Source organism: Protopterus annectens, chromosome 2.part0 (genome assembly GCF_019279795.1).
Source record: "Protopterus annectens isolate FY-2018-M chromosome 2.part0, PAN1.0, whole genome shotgun sequence".
NCBI lineage: Eukaryota > Metazoa > Chordata > Ceratodontiformes > Protopteridae > Protopterus > Protopterus annectens.
This window is the reverse complement of record NC_056728.1, coordinates 1243346978-1243359305: the sequence shown is the minus strand read 5'-3', so window position 1 is coordinate 1243359305 and position 12328 is coordinate 1243346978. Positions and strand designations below refer to the sequence as shown.

At 39.1% G+C, this 12328-nt stretch overlaps 1 protein-coding gene across 4 annotated transcripts in view; it reads left to right on the top strand.

Annotated features, from left to right (window-relative positions):
• The window catches only part of TEC (tec protein tyrosine kinase), a 1312802-nt gene that overhangs the window by 300092 nt on the left and 1000382 nt on the right, over nt 1–12328 (top strand). The window lies entirely within an intron of this gene.

The following is a 12328-nucleotide window of genomic DNA, read 5'->3' as shown; positions in this document are numbered from 1 at the left end:
TCTAGAAACAGAAGTATTTAGGAAGGTATGTAGGAAGAATGCTATTCTTCACAGAAGTAGCATGCACCCCCCCCCATATACACAGAAACATTGTGAGTAATCAAGTGAAACGTTTTTCTAATATAACTAGTGATGATTTGGTTTTCTCTGATGCATTAAAAACTATAGAAAGTGATTTTAGGCATAGAGGCTATTGCAATAGAGATATGCATTCATTGGACACTTTTGAACGTACACATCTAGGACGTCCTTTTATTAAAAATCAAGGCAGCATAGATGAGAGACCTGTAGTGAGGAATAATGATAAGAGGAGACTAGTGATACCCTTTACTAATAATAATACTTCTATTGTCAACATTATTAAGAGACATTGGAACATTTTACAGTTAGATGATGGTATAAAAGGCTTAGTGGGTGAAAAACCATCCTTTAGCTATAAGAATACTAAATCTTTAAAACGTATGCTTTGTTATGAGAGAGTGCCTAAGAATAAGATCTCCTCTGAGAGAAAGGTTACATTTGCATGTCGCTCTTGCAACCAGTGTATATATGTAATGAAATCTAATGTTTTTATACATCCAGATACTGGTGTTAAATATGAGTTTAATGAATACACTGATTGTAAGTCAAGAAATGTGATTTATTTAGCATCCTGCATAAAATGTTATTGTTTCTATATAGGAAAGACTAATAGAACCTTAAGAGAAAGGATACAAGAGCATTTGTATGCTATACATAGAGAGAATGAAGGGAATGCCCTAGCCAAGCATGTACTACAAAATGACACCACACATGCCTTTAGATTTTTAGTAATAGGACAGTTAACAGAGACTGAAAGACTTGGTAATATTGGCAATAAGACAGAAAAAGCTGAGGCAAAATGGATTATTAAGCTATCTGCGAATAAAGGTCATGGTCTCAATGATAAATTTTCATTGAGACCATTTTTATTAGATAAACCTTTGAAACATTAAACAGTAGTAATAAGTCTCACTATGCAATATGTGTTTTAGTATGTTTTAATATTTTACTTCTACTATTCATTTATTAACATGAGATCTTTATGATATATTTATATAATTTTTATGGAAAGGAAATGATGTATTTTTGTAACTTACATGTGACTTGCTAATGTGTTTTTCATTGGTGTTTTACTTATATATAAGTTGATTTAAATGTTATGGTTTGATGAAGTCTGATGAAGCGTTCCAAGCAACGTGAAAGCGCTTACTTATTCGAATAAAGGACTTGTCTTTTCATTCATCTGGTTTTGCTTCGTTTGTTGTGGAGTATCATCCTCTTCTGATTTTGGATTTGTGCTTTTTTTGGGAGGTGATACCTTACCCTGACAGTGTTCTTTTCTTGCTGAGTATTTCAGTGGATGCCCGTGCCATCTTCTGCACATAGCAGCAGAGAAAGCTTCAAAGGAACTTCCGGTTTCAGCTGATGAACTCATCATTGACATTTATTACTTTCTAGACAAGAGCAGTAAGCGACAGCAAGAATTGCAAAAGTTTCAGGCTTTATGTAATGTTGAAGTAAGAAAGATCCTGAAGTATGTCAGCACTCGTTGGCTGTCATTGGGATTGTGTCTTAGATGCATACTTGAGCAGTGGGAGCCACTTACAGAATACTTCAAGTCCCGGGTCAAGGCACCTACAGTCACAAGTTCAGTGAAACGCAAGGCAGTCACAGACACTGTAAAAACTCCTGAAAATATATCTGCCAAAAAACGGTGTACAGTCATCAGTAACAGTCTTGGCAAAGCTGGTCAGAGTGTCACTGCAAAGATGGTTAGTAAAGAAAAACAGCATGATTCTGGAGTACCGGCAAAACAGGTGGACCATAAAGAACCGCAAAAACCTGCTAAGACAGTATCAGCACCTTCAACGAAACTGCAGTCTCCTGTTGCTGTGATGAAGTCTTCTGATTGCACAACATCAAAACAAGAAAACAGTACTAATAGTACTTCTGGAAGCCATACAGCCAGTGAAGGTAGACCACAATGTATAAGGCGACTTCTGATATCACCACAGACGAAGCTGTATTGCTTGTTCCTTGACAACGTGTTACCAGATTTCGACAATGTCAATGTGAAACTACAGGAATAGAGCCCATTAATTCATAAACTGAGAAGAATACTGCTGTCTCTTCTCGAATCATTAGCAGTTCGTTTCATCAAGCCATCAGCAATAGTTGAAGCAACATGTATATCTGGCATTTAGTGATCGGTCCATTCAGAAGGACAATGAAGACTTGGTTTGTGGTGGTGCAGTCAGATCACTGATTGCTAAACAAGGTTTGTTGGATGACAGAGACAAACTTGCCTTCTACAAAAGTGTAAGACGTTTCATGGAGACTGCAAGCAAATATATTGTCGACAAGATGCCACTTCAGGATCCTCTTCTGAAACATGCTGAAGTGGTGGACATTGAACTAAGAACATCAGACAGCTTGAGGTTTGCTTCTCTGCTGTACTTTGTAAAGCGATTTCCATGTCTGCTTCCTGAAGGTGGCAAACAACTTGATAAGTTACAACAACAGTTTTTGCTGTATCAGTGTGACAGATCATTGCCAGGCAGTGTTCAGAAAGCTGAGAGAGCAGATGTGCAGTGGCATCTTATGGGCCAGCTACAAGATACTCAGAACAAGCCAAAATACGATCTCCTTTCACATGTGATGAAAGGGATTCTGGTGATACCACATATCAATGCTGACTCTGAAAGAATCTTCAGTCAGGTCCATCGAAACCAAACTGATTTCAGGCCTAACATGGGGCCAAGATTCTTGCAGTCGATACTGATTGCCAAGACCAACAAATACCATGAAGACCAACACTGCTATTCAACACCTTTCACTGACAAGTTTTTGCGACAGGCAAAACAGGCAACGGTTAAATCACTGGAAGGAGCCTCAAGTACTACTGTTTCATCAGATGGCAAACAGTAACGTTAAGACAGTGCACAACATGTCAGAGAAAGAAAATTAATGTATATAGTTATCAGTGACATTGACTCATTATTAGTGACTTTGTTGTCAGCTGTAAATATGTTTATGCTGTTTATAATGATAAAGTTTGATTGCTGCAAACATCAACATATCACATTTTGTTCTTCCAGTTTTCAAGGGTAAGCAATAAACATAACGGATAGTTGCAGTTGTACATGATAGGGGCAGTATGGAATGGTTGACAGTGCACTTTTTAACATAGATTTGTGTATCTCGTAGCTATTTTACCGACTATTTGCATCCCTTAAAACTGTCAAAAATCCTCCCTTATCCTCCCGTATTTTGGAGGCCGGACTCCCTTTTTTCACAGTTTCCAGGTTGGCATCACTGTGAATGGTACCCATTATGGATTAAATTATTTCACCAAAATATTATGACATCTAAAGTTAATCCAAAAACGATTCCCTTCTTAAATCAAGAAACTCTTAAGACAATATGAATTCACCCAGTTTTAATCAATAAATGTGAAATTTTCAAGCAGTTACTAATATCAATAAATCTAAAGGATACAATTATTCTTCTACAACCAATACATAACAACCCTGATATAAAACTAGCAAACTCTATGTTAAACCCATTAATAAAAAATTATACAGTATGGGACTTCTACAAATTACAGAACATTTCAATGTAAAATATCAAAAACTTAGAGCAAGCAATAAATATGTGATAATTAAACAAATCCTATACTTAGTTAACAATATAACCAAGGATATCAATGTAATTGAGCAATATATCAAATTAGCACAACAAATTCAAAAATTACTTTTGTACAAAAAGAAAATGCTCTCAGATACATATAAATTAATAGTTAAATTTCAAAATACAATTCTATTCTCAAAGTATTGGGAAGGAAAATGTAGTAATATGACAGACAACCAGAAGGAATTAGCCATTGGAAATACTATGAAATTGACACCATTTAAGAAGCTAATTTACACCCAGATTATGATCTTTAACAGTGCATACCATACACCTTAACAAATTTAACCCATCTAAGTCATCTTATTCTTCCTTTTTGTCCTAATAAAGAAGCTGATATCCTCCACATCTTCTGGAGTTGTAAAACAGTTTATGAACTGTGTACTCACTGAGATTCCTCTTGGAAAAAAACAGGCTATTCGAAATTTACTTTGTCATGAGAGACAGCGATACTACATAATTTCAAAAATAATAGTCTCAACAAACACATTACAAACATTATGCACCCTATTAAAATTTTACATAGCTAAAAACTGGATGGACAGATCCAAATTATCTTGGTCAGAATACAAGAACATGGCAAAAAAGCATATATTGGCTAAGAAACTTTACACAAAAATTCAAAAGAACCAAGCATATTACCAGAACTATTGCAAAGCTTTAATTGATATTCTATCATAAATGGCAAAACAGAAATACATATGGATAGTAAACACACGTTTTAGTTAAGTATTAATTCCATTAACTAAGGTGACATTTTTGTAGATATGTATATCTGGCATAGTAGTGTAGATTTTTTGTATTTCATTTAGGTTGGTGTTATGTTTCAAGTTATACTCTCATTTGTTACCATAATGTACAAGCGAATTGTTGTCTTAGAACAATATCCTGACTAAGCCATAACATAAGCATAACTTCATGGTAATTTATTATTGTAAACTTAGCAGATCTGATTTTATTTGGTACAGCATGTTTATGCCTAGTTTAATAACATGCCCATGTCAAGCAAATGTGTAACATCAACGGTTTCCTATGTTGTGTTCTGTTGATCCTTCTTTTTGCATTTATGAGTGAAAAATATTCAATAAAAAGATATTTGAGAGAAAAAAAGTATTACTTAAACCAATATACTGTGTAATATTCAAAAAATCTACGCTTTAATTGCAAATGGAATAAAAGGAGTAATCTTAAGCTAATTAATAGCTCAAACAAAAGCATAAATGAGATTGATAGATGGTCTGTGCCACCAGTATAAAATCATTGAGCAGTGCTACATTTGAGCTGTAACTTCATGTTAAAAGGCTGTGCAAAATAAAAATCAAGGCAGCCATGTCAGCCTACTATAATGCTTGGCTAGTCCATGTCAGTAACCCAAAGAAATTGTTGGCAGAAAAGAAAGCCTAGCAAGTTAATCCAGAAAGCTGATTCCAATATGAACTCGACAAAACTTCTTTGCAGTTTTTAACACAGCAGAGACCTTCGAGTCATTCTCTAGTCAGTGTTACCCATACACTGACACCAAAGTTTTACACACTCTCTCATCAGACACCAGTACTACATGTCCCTTCTCACATGCATTCCCACCACTTTCCTACTTAGCATCCCGCAAATCAACCATTCCCCAACCGGATTGGTATTCCCACTTGTTTTGAAACCTGCAAAGCCTCTTTTTAGCAAATCCCAAACATGTGTTATACCTTTCATTACATATAATGATATCCCTGTCATGCAGTTAATTAACATGATGAAACTGTGTGAAAGCTTGTTGTTTTATATTTTTTAATACCTGACTGTTCGCTTTCATTGCTGAACTGTTTTTTTCCAGATATTTTGCATTTTTGTACCTTTCTCAGTTTTTCCTCCTGCAGCTACCTGTCTATATACACATTTACTTTTATAGAAGCAGGACTTAGTTCCAATAATTGCTTATCTGGTATTTATTTTTAAAGGATTTGCTTAGTACTTTATTATTTTGCTAGCCAGATGTTGTTATTTGATAAGGAGAAAACTGTATTCCCCAAATTTCCCTCGTCTATTTCAAGTTAGCTGGGCTGCTGTTGTTTCAGAGAGATAAATGGCTTAAGATAAATTTAAAACTCAGAAAAGAAACATTGACTTCTGTCAAGTAAGACCCCCCTCCCCATAAACACATGCAGATATGCAGTTTGTTGTGGTAAACATTCTGACATCCTACTTGTTATATACTCATTTGTAGGTACTTGCCATATAAGGGTAAACGCTTGATTATTTAATTATCGCTGCTGAATGCAGATGCATTTTGGACACAGTATGTCTATTATAAAACTAATTATTTTATTAGTGCAGAGATCCATATTTAGAAGTACAAAGTGTAATTTGTAATTGTTGGTGGACAGCACTTAATGAAATCAACATGAAATGAGTTTTAAATAACAGACACTGCAAAGATTTAATCTCTGTCTGATGACTTGCTGGGCATTGTGTTATTCAGTCATATAGGGACATCTAACCGAACAGACAGTTATCAGTTCCATTGGCATAGGTAGATAAAACCTCAGCTGTGATACATGACCTGAATTTAGTTAGCAACTTGGAGATTTGCTAGAGCTGCTAGGGGATTGGGAAATGAATGACAACGTTATACATGCTCTCCTTTCCTAGGGGGAAGGACAAGGGAATGATGTACTGGTGGTGGTGATGGATCACTTACCCTAGCCCTTTGGGAGCTTGAGGCTAGAACTGACTTCCAGACTGAGAGAGCATGCTCAGTGTGTGTACTTTCTTTCATGAAACCATGCATCACTGCTTACTTTAGTCTGCAGATATTATATCAGCATGTACAGGGTGGACCGTAAGCTGCAGAAATTCCAGTGCCACCTGACAAGTGTGGCTGCTGTCTGGCTGACCTCCCTCTCTGTCTGTTCCTTGGTCAGTGCCTTTCACCTTGCCAATGCAGTATGGGAAAGTTGGAAACTCTTGAGTTCATTGGGGTTGAACAGAACAAGAGTGATTGATATTGCAGTTGGGAGTAGGCATACAGTGCACAATGAGGGGGCTATGTGGTCATATCACATACCGACCCACAAAAAATACAACAGAGTTAAAATAGTACACTAAATGAACTTTGGCTTGGAAACATTACTGTCATACAACAGATACAAGAAGGCAGGAAAACAATCAGTCTAGATCCCTTTCTCAAGAAGCCTAGATTCATCAGTGTTACAGTAGGAGAGAACTGGTCTGTTTCCATAAAAAATAAATGAACACTGTTCACTTCACATAGGCAAATTAAAGAGAAAAGAACAGAAATGCATTATATTTTCCAGTGCCATCCCAGATCCTGCTATTTACTTGTCCTCAGAAAAGACTGGCACATAATTTCAGTCCCAACATGTAGCAGATCATATTTCATTACTTACATATCTCATCGTAAGCCAGTTTCAAGGTTTAAACAAAAGTGCTATTAAGAATAGGTCTTTGTATTTGTGGGGTACCAAATGTCTTGTCTGTGTTCCACCAGGCAAAAAATTATCTGGTTTCCAAACAAAAACAGAAGTGAGAAACAGTATAAGCAAACCAGCCGCTGTAGCTCAAAAATAGAAAGTTTTGCCATATTGTTTTTGAAATTCTACAAATTTAGTAAATTCCTTTCATTTCTGTTTTTCTTTTCTTCTGAAACTGCTACAAAAATGATTTAACAACTACTTTCTTTAAAGCAATCCAGGTCATTTCCAGAAACTCCATACCGACCAGCAACAATTTATTTAGTTGCCACACAGTGCATAGCTAGCCTGGCTGGTTATGGTTCCCAGACTCCCTTCTCCCCTGTCCGTTGTTACCACTGTAACATCAAAGCATAGAACTTGACAACAAACCAACTGTTGTTTTTAGAGTTTTCAATAAATGAAGACACTTTCCTACCTTCACTTGTGTGATAGACCAGTGAATGCCCAAGCAGCTTCAAAAGTGTAACTGGAGAGATTTTTTCAACATTTCTCTGTACTTACAGCCTTACACACACATCCACTGAATTTATCACTACTTATTCCTGGCCTGATGGGACAAGTCAGACTGATGCTAGGGAGAGGTCAGAGCAGAAGACCGAGGCAGAAATGTTCATCATGTTTCACTGTTGCATTCAAGACTGTAGGGTTCTCCCCTGCCGGCAGGCAGTCCTCGGTCGGCCAGAATCCCAAAGTCTGGGTCCGGCGGCGGCTGTTCAACCATGCTCCCTGACGTCAGAGCGCCAGGAGTACAAAGCTGACAGCCGATGCCATCTTCTCCAGTCTTTCTTGCCGTGCGGTGATAGCAGTTCGCAAGTGCCGGTCGGCTGACTCCTGATGATTTTTTCTGATAAACTTCAGTCCGAAGACTTTCTTCTCCACTCAAAGCTAAGTACCCCGTTGGGGAAACTTTTCTTGCTCCAGTCCGATGTCAGAAAAAGTTAATAATTGTATTTCATGTGGGAAGCAAATACCTCATAAGGATTTTCATTCTTACTGTATTCCTTGCTTAGGCCCTGACCATGACGTAGCTAGTTGTCGGTTTTGTGCTAGATTCAATCAACGTACAATTAAACGAAGGTACGATTTTGCTTTTCATTACTTCGGTAGGTGCTTTATCTTGAATATTTCTATTGCAGGACCTTCGGACAATGCTCCTTTGGATGGTTCCAGAGCCGCTGTGCAGGTACCGGCTTCCGAAGGGGTTTTCAGGTCTACTCAGCTTCTAATAAAGGCAAAGACTCCTTCTAAATCAAAGACTGCAACACAGGCCTCTTCTGAACTGGCTCCCAAGTCACAGAAACAGTTACTCAAGATGGCGGAGGATTTACTTACTATGATTAGGGGTTCATATCCCCCTCCAGATAAAAGGCCAAGGCAGGATGTTTATTATGATTCCTCTGATCAGGCTTCTGTTTCTTCAGTTTCTTCTTCTGACCAGGAATATTCTTTCCTCCTTATGAGGATTCTGATGCTGAGGAATCCATTCCTTCAGCTTCTCCCCGTGAGGATTTCTCTTTTGGGGAAACTTTGCATGAAATGAGGGAACATTTCCACTGGGAAGGACAGGAGTATTTGGAATCTAAGAAAAGACTAAGGGATTTTCTTCTTCTCCCCCAACATAGACCCCTGGCTATTCCTCCTATTTTGGATATTGTGGATGATGCTTTTTCGGAGGCTAACTTAACCCCTGACTCTTTTCCTCCTGCTCCTGTTAAGCCTGATAGATATTACAGGGTTCCTGATTCCCATCAGTTTTTGTACAAGAACCCCTCTGCTGACCCTGAAACCATTTCTCAGGGTCCTAAGGGAGTTAAGGCCGCTTCTGCCAAAAATCCCATTCCCACTGAAAAGGATTCTAGATCTTTAGAAAGATGGGGCAAAAAAGTGTACACTTCTGCTACTTTATCCATTAGGGCTTTAAACTGTCAGTTTCATATGCTGAAATACCAGCAATTTCTCTTGTCTGTTTTAAAACAAAAGCTTACTTCCATTTCTGCCTGTGCAGATGATAAGGAATTACATGACTTATTGCATGCCACTGAACAAGTTGGGAAGCATGGTTTACACTGTGGATTTGATGCCTTGGAGGCTTCTTGTAGGGCTGCTACCTCCGGCACAGTCATTAGAAGGCATGCATGGCTAAAGGAACAAAATTTGCCAGAACAAGTAAAAGCTAAATTATTGGATGCTCCTGTTCAGCATAATGTTTTGTTTGGATCAAAAGTTGAAGAGGTGATTAAAAAGAAGGAGGATAAGGCGAAATCCATGCAAACAGTTAAAGATTTCTTACAAGTACAGCCACCAAGATTTAGCAGGAATTGGCCTTCTAAAAATTGGTCCTTTCCCACTTCAGACAGGCCTCAGAGGGGTAGATATAGATGCTCCAGAGGAAGGCCTCAAACACAAGCTTCTTATAGACCAAGACATTGGACTGCTTCCACCCCTAGGGGAGGAGAGGACAGGTCACAAACTCATAGGAAACAAACTCAATGACTCCCTCTGTTGGGCTGCAAGAACTTCTTGCCTGGAAGCCCCTCTTGGAGGAAAACTCTCTTTTTTTTATCAAAATTGGACTCATATAACCCAAGACAAGTGGGTTCTGGATGTGGTTTCAAGAGGTTACAAATTCCATTTTCATACCCTGCCAAGGCCAAGCGGATGGCCAGACCTTCCAAAACATCAATGGACAGAGGCCTTAAACTAGGTGGAAGCTGTTTTGGCTATGAAAGCCATAGAACTGGTTCCACTTTCAGAGATGGGACAAGGTTTTTACTCAAGGCTCTTTCTAGTCCCCAGGAAGCAAAACTCATGGAGACCCATTCTGGATCTGTCAGTCTTGAACACCTTTCTAGAGATTCCAAAATTCAAGATGCTTACTCTACAGCAGCTACTTCCAATGCTGTCCAAAGATGCATGGATGGTAACTTTGGATTTAAAGGAGGCATATTTACACATTCCCATCAGGCAGGAATGCAGAAAATACCTCAGGTTCAAGGCCGGATCGAGGCACTTTCAATTCTCTGCGCTGCCCTTTGGATTGTCTACTGCGCCCAGGGTCTTCACCAAATGCCTGGCTCCAGTAGTAGCTTACTGCAGACTCAAGGGAATTCAAATTTACCCTTATCTGGACGATTGTCTAATTCAGGCAGACAGCAAGGACCAGCATCTAGAATTTGTACAGAACCTCCTCAAGTTCCTGGGATTCTCTGTAAACATAAAAAAGTCAAATTTGACACCCTCACAACAGATAACTTTTCTGGGTGCTCTTCTAAACACCACAACCCAGATGGCATTTCTGACATCTGAAAAACAATTACAGCTGGCTTCAACTTTCAAAACCTTGGCAACTTTAACTCAGCTATCTGCAAGGAGATTCCTGCAGGCTTTGGGTTACATGGCCTCCTGCATCCTTCTCGTACCATATGCAAGACTACACATGAGGAAAATACAGTGGTACCTAAAAAGTGTATGGTCTCAGCATTGCCACAGTTTAGACATACTGATCTCCGTCCTGCCTTGTCTTCAAAAGGAATTCCTTTGGTGGTCCAGGACATGTACTCTAAACAAAGGGAAACCCTTCTGTCTGACTCTTGCCACTCAGATTCTAACCACGGATGCCTCGGATTATGCTTGGGGAGCCCATTTTCAGGGCAGCTGTCTGCAGGGCCTTTGGACAAAGGATCAGAAGCACCTGCATATCAATTTAAAGGAAATGTTAGCCGTTCAGAAAGCTCTAATGGCCTTCAGGAATCTTCTACAACCAGGACAACTACTAATACGGACAGACAACACCACAGTTATGTGGTACATAAACAAGCAAGGGGGATCTCATTCCTACCCCCTTTGCAGACTAGCCATGGATCTATGGAACACAGCTCTAGCTTGCAATATGGACCTTCAAGCTCAGTTTCTACCAGGGAAGCAAAACTTCCTGGCAGACAGTCTGAGCAGAAACCTTTTGGATCCACACGAGTGGATGCTGGACACCAAAATATTCAGGATGATAACAGCAATCTGGGGATGTCCTCACATAGACCTCTTTGCATCCCATCTCAATTAACAACTACAGAATTTTTGCACCAGGACTTTTCACAAAGAAGCTTGGAAAGTGGATGCTCTATCATTCAGTTGGAGGAACCTCTCGGGATATGCCTTTCCGCCTCTTCCTCTTCTTCCATGGGTATTATTAAAGATAAAACAGGACAAGCCCAAGATGATAATCTTGCTGGCCCCAAATTGGCCTCGACAGTTTTGGTACCCAACTCTAAAAAACCTATGTCTGGAGCCCCCTTGGGTTTTACCTCAGACTCCGAACCTTCTGTCCCAACATCAGGGTCAGGTTCTACACTCTCATGTCAGAACTCTCAGCCTGGCGGCCTGGTTAATCCAGGGCCTTTGATTTCTTCTTTCCTACCCAAGCAGGTTATGGATGTCATTTTAGAAGCCAGACGTCCTAGCACTAGAAAATCTTATGCAGGAAAATGGAAAAGATTTTGTTCCTGGATGCAGGCTCAGGATTCTGATCCACTTTTTCCGAACATTCCTTTAATTTTACTTTACTTGACAGATCTCTTACATAAGGGTCTCTCTTTCTCTTCCATTAAGATACATGCCTCTGCTATTTCTGCTCATTATAATACAGACCCTCCAATCTATTCCCACCAGCTCATGAGACAGTTTCTCAGAGGAGCTAAGAACTTAAGACCTCCTAGATCTCCTCCCATTCCTGCTTGGAATCTCAACTATGTTTTGGAAAAACTAACCTTGCCTCCTTTTGAGCCTGCTGCCTCTTCTGACATCAAGTTTTTATCTTGGAAGGCAGCCATTCTCTTAGCCCTAACCTCTGCCAAGAGAGTTTCAGAGTTACAAGCTCTTATGGCTGTGGAACCTTATATTATTTTTCATCAAGACAGGGTGTCTTTGAGGACTAATCCTACCTTCATGCCTAAGGTGGTTTCCAAAGTGGCTTTAAATCAAACTATCCACTTGCCAACTTTTTTCCCCACTCCTCAAAATAAAGGGGAAAGGGTCTTACATTCCTTGGATGTACACAGACAACTACGTTTTTACCTGGACAGAACCAAGGACATCAGAAAATCAGAACAATTGTTTGTTTCTTATGCTTCAAGTTC